Below are 10525 nucleotides of genomic sequence, written 5' to 3' on the forward strand. Positions count from 1 at the left end.
CGAGGGCCGCCTCTAGACTCTACTACGTTTAATAGCCTGTGTGTTCTGCACTTCTCGCGTGATGACCACTTCCTCCGCACGCGCCACGTGCCCAATTCCATCATCTACTGGCGCGGGGCCCCTCCACCTTTGTGTGTGTCGGTATGTCTGTGTGAGTGTTTTTCCGTTTCCGTTGTTGTGGTCTTTGGCCGCCATTCGTGTCGTCCTGCACACTACTCTGGCTGCATACATTGGCTAACCCTCATTTTTGTTTTCCTGAATGGCTATACGAACGGACCTCTAGTTGTTGCACCATTCTTTGCGCGAAGTATAAACTTATCAGTACGCGTGTGTGTGTGTGTTTGGTGTGTTGCGTATATCGCGCTCTACACATAGCTGATTTAAATATAAATAAATATGTTTTTACATCACAGTTCGTTAAAATTAAAAACAAAACCTTTTAAACTTATCTCCTTCCGGCCCGCACGCGCCTTAACTCATTCTCAAATCTTTTACATACCCGGCGGCCCCGGGTCACCTTCCGGGCGGGGGGGGGGGGGGACACGAATCCTTTTGCTAAGGACCAACGCGGACCACAATACCGTGTGGCCGCGGCGAGTGCCGACTTTTGGTTATGGAAGATGTCCGTGCCCACACATCCTTGACCACCACACAATCAATTACTGTGGCGTACTTCTACTAACACACTTTACTATACACACACGCACACATACGTTACCTACGCACACACGCACACACGAATGAGGTGTGTTCTCTCCGTTCTCAGCTAGCTTGTCTGTTCTTGTCTCTCTTGTCTCTCTTGTCTCTTATGCGACACGTGTCGGTAGGGTGTGGGTCGCACATGGTTGTTCTTTACATGTTTTAAAATTTGATTTTAACTACTGCTAATTTCACTAGAAACAGGTTTAGATTTAACCATCTCGGACCTCCGGACGCCGGCCGTGGCGGCCACGGCAACGGCGGCGGCTGCGATTGGATTATTATTTCGTCGAATACAATATCCCTTCCGGCTGGCCACTCTCTCTCTCTCTTTCTCTCGCTCGCGTGCGTGCACCACACAATTCAGTTCAGTCTAAGAAATATAACAAGCTTACGAGATAACTGATTCAAGGAAATCCGTTTATAATTAAAAACAAAAGAAACAAGAAGGCAAATTCCGTGTGTGCTCTCCCGCTCTCTCTCTCGCTCTGTTATCAAATTCCTTGAGGAGACATAGTTTAAAGCATACGACCGCACCCACAGAGAGCAGCATCCAGACGTAGCTGCTGCTGCTCCCCTCAGTGGTGGTGCCATTGTTGGAAGGAAGATTAACGGAAATTAAATAAAAACGATCTCGCCTCAACTCCTTTCCTATCCAGATCACTCCACTCTTATTTGCCACACTCCCCATAATTCCCTCTCTATTTACATCCGTCTGTCTGTCTGTCTGTCCGTCTGGTTCTCTAGTTCTATCCCTCCACAGCACAAAAGGGGCGACGAGGAGTTGTGTGTGTTTGTTTGCTGCGCCTTTGCGCCTCTCCTCCTCGTGGGAACAGCACAAAACACGCGCGCGGGTTTGGCGGGTTCTTATTTACACATTATCAAGAAAAGTGTGTTAAGGTTTAAGTTATTTGGTCTATTTTATCATTTCAGTTTTCTGTTGTGTCTGTGTGTGGTGTGTTTGTGGTGGTGATGATGGTGGTCTCTAGGTGGCGTTTGTTCCACTGAGTTTGAGATGTTTTTGTATGTTGCAGGTCTATGCTATCAGCTCCACAGCGACCCACCCTGGGCGGCCGCCGTAATGGCGGGGGGATTCTCTAAATTGTGACACATGGGATTTGCTCTATCAACGACATTTTTACATTCTCTCTCTCTCCTATTGTTTATTGTGAATGAATGGAGTGTTTAATTTTATCGCGCACGTTGTCTTTGACAATTTTGTGTACCGTCGACCCATTTTCTTTTTTTGCTAAGAGATATCTCTTCACCGTACGAAGATGATGTATTGTTTCGCGCGCAATAGTGCCCCCGGCCCGCGGTTCTTTAGAGGGCTGCGAGCATGTAAATTTGTCCTAAAACTTCATCTAACAAAATGCGCCCCTTATTGTTTAGTGGAATTTTTGCGCTCAACACGTTTCCCGCTTTAAATAGTGTGTGTGTGTATGTCCTAATGATGGGGTGGTTTGGGTGGTTTGGTTTTGGTATCTGCATCCTTTTATATTTGCTTTCGGTTTGTTTTCCTGCTCTGTGCTATTTACACGAATCTCTGACACGCACAGTAACAAGGACTAGGACTTTCACCGTTTGTCACCCGGTTTTGCTCTCTCTCTCGCTCTCCCTCATACAAAAGGGCGCTTCACGTGTGATGTTTCGATTTTAATACTACAGATGCCGAGCCGAGGACATCATGGACCACCACCAGTGTGTGTCCGCGCGTGTGTGTGTGTTGTGTGTGGGGAATTGGATTCTTTTATGAAATTTCTCTATTTATACATTTTGTCCTGTGTGTCCTAATTTTGATTTGCTGGACGCTCTTCACCTTTCACTCAGGAAGTAGAGATTGCAGGCCGATGCGGCAGGTCCTTTCTCGAGCAGTAGCAGTAGGAACCGAATGCGGTGCGTGCGGAGACGAACTCAAGCGTACGAACGTGGGGTGGCGCTCTGCGGCCGACCATGGCCCGAACCACAACCCGCACCAGGGGGAGAGTTGTGTTCGAATCTGTAACAAAAGTATAACACATGAAAGCATCATCGGTACACAACGGCGTGGTGGAGGTCTCTGAAATAGAGAATAGATTTCATTAGGCAACAAAATTCCTCTCCAGTGACGCGGGGCCTCTGCCTCGGCGCAGTGCACCTAATAACCGGTCAATTGTGGGACGCTTGCAAAAGGATCTTCCGGAGGCTCCCCCCATAAAGGCTTTTGTGTGGCAACGGAGGACTTGTAATGAGAAACATCACCAGCTCTATTAGTTCACCTGCGCTCTTCCATTCGAATGCTGTGTCCTCAAACGATGGGGTGAAATTACGTCCCCTCCGTGCGCCACCTTCATTCGCCCACCGCTTGGGGCTTGATATGTTGCGTTCCTCGCCGCGTGCCCACTGTTCTTTGGATGGGGACCCTCCTGCAACAGTTTTCCCGACTGCGGAAAGGGTTCGTCAACCACCGGGACGGGCACCACCGACCCACCACCCACATGCGGCGCAACGCGAATTGAATTTATTGAATTTATGTAAGAATTCGCTTCGACAGGATCGGGAGGGGGAGGCGGCCCCCAGGCCACCGAGGATTGATTGCGTTTCGATTCGAGAGAGCAATAGCGTGCGCGGCCAGAGTTCGATTGGTTTCCGCCGTTCCCGCGCTCCGGAGTGCCCTCGCCGCCGCCGCGCGTCAAAGAACTTCACCATCAATCAACAGTAACTCCCCCTCCAGGGTCCGGCGGGGGCGGCGTGTGGGCGGTGGGCATGTAAACAAAGCACACTTGATACGAGTACCACCACCACGTCGCTTCACACGGACCCCTCTGCCAGCCCGGCCGGACGGCTCTGCTCGAGAGACCTCCTCTCCAGAGACCCATTCCCCGAAGAGGGTGGCCAGGATAAGAGGTCTTGGAACTTACGGGTTCACGAGGGTAGCGACGACGGCGGGCTAATACGAAAGCTTCAGCCCCCTGCAACTACCCATACCGCAGCCCACCGCATCCAGAGGCCTTGGCCGGATGATGGGATGGTGGGAAAAGCTTTTCACCGCGCGACCAACTTCGCTGATTGGTTCGCGCGTTGCCAGTGGTGAGTTGAACTAAGTTTGTGTTTTGCTTAGCTCTCTGTCTCGCTCACTCTTTCAGTCTCTCTCCCTCTGGGTGTGTTGTTTGTGTGCGTGCACGGTTGTGTTGTGTTCCGCGAAAAGCTCCCGCCTCGGCCGCCGCCGTCGTCGTCTTCTTGTTGCGCTTCGTGTTCGCCTCCTTCCGTCGCGGCAAGATCGGCGAAAAGAGACTCCGCCGCCGCCGCCGCCATCCAACACCACTTCGTCGGTCGGAGGGGGGTTCGCTCATAGAAGCGCATGCGTGGCCCCGCGTGAGGCGACCTCTTCTCGGCCTTCACGCGGTGGTCTCGGATTCTTCTTCGATGGAAAACCGCGGATCTCATCAACACACACACACACGCACAACTTGTGGGGCTTTTGTAGGGAAGAAGCTTAGCGAGCTGGCCGCGCGTGTGTGTGTGCGTGTTGCGGATAAGGACCACGAGGTCAGTTCGAATTTTCGGGGTTTACCAACATCAACGCACACGTCAGCAATGTTCGACACACATTTTCCAGGCTGCCTCACACAAAACTGAAACCCAGGATCAGGATCATCAGGATCGGGCTGGAAAGTTCGGTCACAAAAGGCGCATGGTTAACCCGTTACATGCTGACAACCTTGTGGGAGGGGGTCCTTCTTATCATCATTCGCCAACTGGGGGGACATACGAGACCGTTTTTGGCCTTTTGGAGGATGGAGGATGGAGACTCGAGACTAGACGCCATATTTCGGCCAAAGACTATTTTGAACATTCCTAATGGAGGGCCCCCGTTGACGTGTTGGGCTGTAGCTTAGACTGCACCAAGTTTGATGGATTTTTAAGGAAATAGATAAAAGAATAGAATTGTACAAATAAAAGCAAACGACCATCACAATCAGCAAGTCTACTTGGATTGAGACAACGAACGATGACCGTCGAACGAATGAACGTCGTGGTTTGGTTGACGAAATCGACAAAGCTCTGCGTTGATGCAATTAAATATCAGGTTGGCTAAAAAGAAATCGACGTTTTTCACGATAGATGCCTTTAGTGATCGATATCTCGTGAAGTATCGATCGTACAGTTTCAAGTTTAGGCTCGTTTTAAAGCTGATTCTTTACACTTAAAAAAATGCTTTCATTGTTCTTTGTTTGTTCTATTCGTTTGTGAGTTACAGGGTGTTAACAATGGAAGTCAACGCAGAGAAAATTCGGTAAATTTTACAGTTTTTCTTGGAAAATGGCGAAAATTCAAGCTAGGTCACTGACATTTTGCATGGTGTTTATGGTGCCGATACTCTAACAGCTAGTTGCGATAAATTTTGGTTTCGTTGACCCGTTTCAGTTATTTTCGATGTTAAAGATGCATTTCACCCAGGCAGACACGTCATCGAAAATGTTGACAAAATCACAGAAATAATCAAAGTTGGTCGGCATGTTAGTAGTCAGAGCATCGGCCAGGACCTAAAGATTAACAATCAGACAGTTTTAAGCCATTTGCGCAAAGCTGGATCCACAAAGAAGCTCAATGTTTGGGCGCCACCATATTTACACCTAAAAACATGATGGCGCGAATTTCCATTTGCACAATTTTGGCCAAACGGAATGAAATTGACACATTTCGTAAACGGATGGGTACTGGGGATGTTAAATGGGACACATACGACAATACTGTGTGAAAATGATCGTGGTCTAAGCGTGGTGAAGCAGCTTACAGGGTGGTCAAACCAGAACTTACGGCCAGTAAGGTTCTACTGGGTTTATGGTGGGACTTGAGAGGAACCGTTTATTGCGAGTTGCTTTCGTGTGGTCAAACATAAAATTCAGATCTCTATTGTCAATTACTGTACCGTTCGAAGCTAGCAATTGACCAAAAACGACCAGAATCGGTCATCGGAAGAGGTTTTGTGTTCCACCAGGACAACGAAATGTTACGGTCGTCTTTAGTGACTCGCCAGAAAGTCCGGGAGCTTGATTGGGAAGTTTTATTGCATTCACCGTATAGTCCGGACCTTGCACTAAACGATTGACACCTTTTTTACGCATTACAAAATTTCCTGAGTGATGAAAAACTGAGATCAAAAAAGGATTCTGAAAATGAATTGCTCGAGTTTTTTGCCAATAACGACTAAGCCTTTTGAAAGAGAAGTATTATGAAGGTAGTTTTTAAAAGGCAACAAATTTTCCAACAAAATGGTGCATATTTGACGCAAATCGGACCATTGGAAATCTGTTAAATACAGTTTTGAAATTCATCCAAAAAACGTCGATTTCTTTTTAGCCAACCTGATATTTTGAAGGCAAATTAAGTAAAACCATTTCAGCTATATTCAGCCGAATTTTAGTCCCAGCTTGGTACGCCATCTTTTAATGGGCAACATCACCTTCGAATGTTCGAAATAAATACGCCTATCAAGGACTTTTTCAAACATTCGATGTACGGATTTGATCGATGAGCGATTTGACGTACAATAGACATTCGGATGTTGACATTTCGGGCTGCAAATTAATTCGTCCCGTTTTTATTCAACATTCAACACAACAACAAAACGTATGACTACCTTAATGAAAATGTTGTGCGTCGTTAGCTACTATTTTCTCCCATCTTTTAGGTACTTTTTCGATTCCGTGTCGATAGAACTTCTTATCTTTTTTAACGATCTACTCAGAGACCTTTTTTTCAATGCTTTCATAACAAGTTAACCCCTGTGTTGCCGAATCGTTACTCATGTAACGAAACAAATAGTAGTCCGAAAGAGCAACTTCTGGTGAATACAGCGGGGGGGTTTACAGTTCCCATGCGACATTTTCGAGATAAGTTTTGACCGGTTTTGCCAGTAGAGCTACTAAAATACTTAGTAATGATCTGATAGATTGGAGTTATTAAAAAAAAATTGAAGAAAAGAATCATTTCAAAGAAGCTAAGCGGGGAACAGGGTGACACTTAAAAATAGTAAGCCACAAAAGCGAGGCAAACCAAAATCTCCATCATCGAATCACGTTAAGTAAAATGTAACAAAATCGACACATTTCTGAAGTGGGTGACTTATCCTGGGACTTACATTCGAGAATGTCCTCTGCAATCCATCATAAACGATTCCCCTCTCGCGTAGGAGGGTGATATTCGGCGCACGTGGCGAGATTTGATGGCGAATGGTCCACCATAAGGAGGTGCTACGATTCGACCTAATGACTAATTCTAAGGGTTCTCTGTTGACAAACGGAATACATTACGCGATTAAGGACAGCTAGCATTTATGGGCAAACCATAGGTCCCCGTTGTTTGAAAGATTTGTTACCTCCACCTTATAGTGTGGTCAAATCATGCAAACCGCTCTTCCCCGCAAGTAGCTTCGAAACAGACGTTCTGTAGGATTCGCCAACCTTCTCAACGCCAACCGTCGTAGAACAACAACGCATGGCTAGTAATGGAAAGTAGAAACATGATAAAAAACGGTGTTTTGATCGTACAAAAGTTACTCAAAACATGACCAGAGAGAACAAGGGCAAAGACATTTTACATGTGGCCTTCGTACGTTTTACAGGGCAACTCTCTAGATTCGAGATCTCTAACGCGCCCAGCACAACACACGCTGCGTGTCCGGACAGGGCATTAGGATGACGGTCGGTGAATAAGGATTCAGTTAGTTGTGCAATGATAAAAGAGAGGAGGGCTACACAAGGGGATGATGCAGAGATAGGACGGAAGGTACGTCAACATTTGTTTTGCTCGGCTCACGGGGCAGCATTTGATACTGCGCCGCCCGGCCGCTGTTGCCGGTGTTGCTGCTGATGGTTGATGGAATTGTGTATGCATTTCTGAGCGGGCTTCGCGAACTCAGAGCGCGCTGCTCACAACCCCCCTCACCGCCATTCGATCGAAACCGGGGCTGCTGCTGCTGCTGCTGATAGAATTTTCGCTGATGAAAGATTTCTCTCCACGGCGGCCAGCTACGGCCGTCATCGTCGTCGTCGTTCCCCGCACACAGCACACTTTGGTTGGTTGGCAATATATTAGTTATCAAAAACATATATAACACCGCCGCAGCGCACCGATTGTGTGTGTGTATGTGGCCCCGGGGGAGGGAAGGCGCACTAGGAACTACCCCCGCCCTGTCTGCTGCAGCGAGCGCGTCAGAGTGCATTAAGTCTGACATGACTCTTTGGTGAAATATTTGGTAAAAGGAAAGACCATCGCCCGCGCGTGAGAGAAAGAGAGGCAACTTGCTGTGTGTGCAAGTGCATTGATGCAATTTCGATTTGTGGCCAACACACACACACACACACACACACACCATCGAAGATCGAAGGGTTGTGTGTGTGGTTTTGTAGAGAGGTAGGTAGTAGATGGAAGATGGGTTTCAATTTCGACACTAACGATGAGCGACGACGACGACGACGCCGCCGACGACGACGGCGACGGGTGCGCTTTAGTTTTCGGTTCGGTTGCATGTGAAAATGTGCAATGTGCATCCACATAGAGGTCGGTGGGGCACCCATCTTACCTCGGCCGCCCATCATCCTGTGGGCCCCCCGTGTTTGGCTGTGTGCGTGTGCCGCGTTGTAGAGCCGAGGCTGGGCTACATGTTTCCGCTGGCCGCCCCTTAACGCCCACCCCATAACATAAACCACCTGCCGCCACCCACAACAATCCGGCAGCAGAGCAGAACCCATAGCCGTCCGTCTAGAGTATTGTACGTTGTTTAGCGCAATTGCGGAACGCCATTTCTGGGAATTGTTTGTTGGCCATTGCCAGAGTCTGGAAACGAAGCGCAAAGAACTAATACTTCCACAATCTGTGTCCCGCCGAGTGTCCGTGGGGAACAACCGTGGATGAGGCTCAATAGCCAACAACAACGACAAGATTGATAAGCCGTTAAAATGCGAAGAAAGCGACGCCTTTAAACAGGAAGCGGTTGGTCTGGGAAAAGCGCGCGCTTGAATCCACCGGAAATCTAATCCAATCAAAGGGCGCCACGGCCCGCCAGGTCCTTCGAAGCTGGCGCCACGTTAACAGAGGCTGTTTTGTGTGCTGATGCCTTTTCCCTCTCTTTCAACCGACCTATGAAACTAATCTCCCCAAAAAAGAGTCCTGTCCTGATAATCCTCTGTCGAGGGATCAAAAACCTCAGCCGGGAGCGCCACCTCAATTAATTGCAGCCCACCCTGCGTCCGTCCCGCGGCGTGCTACTTGCGGTTTCTAATGCTGTGCCCTGCGATCGGTCCCGTGATCCAACAGGTTTTCTTCAGTTGCCCGCCCTGGGGGTGAAATGCCTGTTTTTTTGTTGCCCACTCTTTCCCCGGCATGGGTGTCAAAACATACGGCACGTGGCCTGCAGAGCATGGCGAAGGACGAGTGGGATCCAGTTGTAGCGTGGCACCAATCCACAGGTCCGTGTGTCAGGGTCGTGGGGAAAATTTTGAGGAAATTATGAGGGGACCCCACATCATACCACACGAACGTTGAACGTGGGGAGATAGGGATGTTAATTGCACGTCAACCAGGAAGAAAATTAGGTCCCGATGCCCCGAAAAGAGTGTGAGAGAGAGAGTGCCAACCCGGGGCAAAAATGGGAAAAGAATCCTTTTAGTGGCTGCCTCCCGGACGGACGGACGGGCGGGCCAAAACTGGGGGTCCTCTTGGCCTCTTTGCCCAGGCGCTCCTCGCGCGCAATCAAAGAGCGCGCAGCAATGTAGCGGAAGAAGAGGTTCACAGGACCAATCAAACGAGCGCCAGAAGAGCCGAGGCGCAACCCAATCGCATAATGGAGTCCTTCCCATCACCGGACCCGGGTTGCCCGCCTGCCTGCCTGCCCCAGACGTGTCCTGCTGCTGCCTGCACTGAAGTGCTTTTATCGATCGCTATTTTTTCGCTGTTCCCATTTAGCGTGAGTGTGTTTGCACACACATATTTATTTGTAATTTCCAATCGATCACGTGTCACGGCGTCGTCGAGATGGGTGTGCAATTTTCCTCTCCCCTCCGCGCACAAAAAGGTTTCCTTCTCGACAGAGAGAGCGAGAGCGAGGGAAAAGTTTTCCGGCGGAGGACATGAAACAGAACGTGACTGACGCGGACGGGCGGGTAGAGTGTTTCGCGCGTACGTTTCAAATTACTTCTTACGCTTCGCTCACGGGGGTCGCCGTGATATCTTCGCGGATCTTTGATTTCCACGGATGGTTGAGGGTTTTGGAGCGCCACCAAGCATCATGGTGTCACTTGTCATCGGGAAGGTTACTACTTTTCTCCGATGTAGATATTTATTCAATCTGAAATGATGGGGCACACTTTTGATTGGACATCAAAAAGTAGAGGTTCAATAACGAGTACTTCATTCGGACCGATTGATAATCCACAGGCTTTACTCGAACCATCTGTGGCACCGTTCAATAGGCTTCAACATGAACCGGTGGACGCATTGGTCCATATGTCTACCAAGATGATGGTGATTACAAACGGGCCATAATTAGTAGCTTGGTTGGTGTCTCAAGGAGAAAGCCAACACATGGCCGACACATAATCATTCGCCGTATCCATAGAGGGTCATATATACGAGTTAATTAAACTCGTATGGTTTCCACGTTTGCTATAGATTTGATTTTAATCAAAAGCTCCACAGCACTACACCAAAATAATACACTTGTTCATACATGGTTAGGTTTTTGAAACATTACACCGCTTAGAAAAGGAAGTCTGCCCCATTTTAACGTAGCAGTGCGGATTGTGTTCGTCCAGGATCGCATTACCGGCAAGGTGATGATGGT

This window comes from Anopheles cruzii, chromosome 2 (genome assembly GCF_943734635.1).
Source record: "Anopheles cruzii chromosome 2, idAnoCruzAS_RS32_06, whole genome shotgun sequence".
Taxonomy (NCBI): domain Eukaryota; kingdom Metazoa; phylum Arthropoda; class Insecta; order Diptera; family Culicidae; genus Anopheles; species Anopheles cruzii.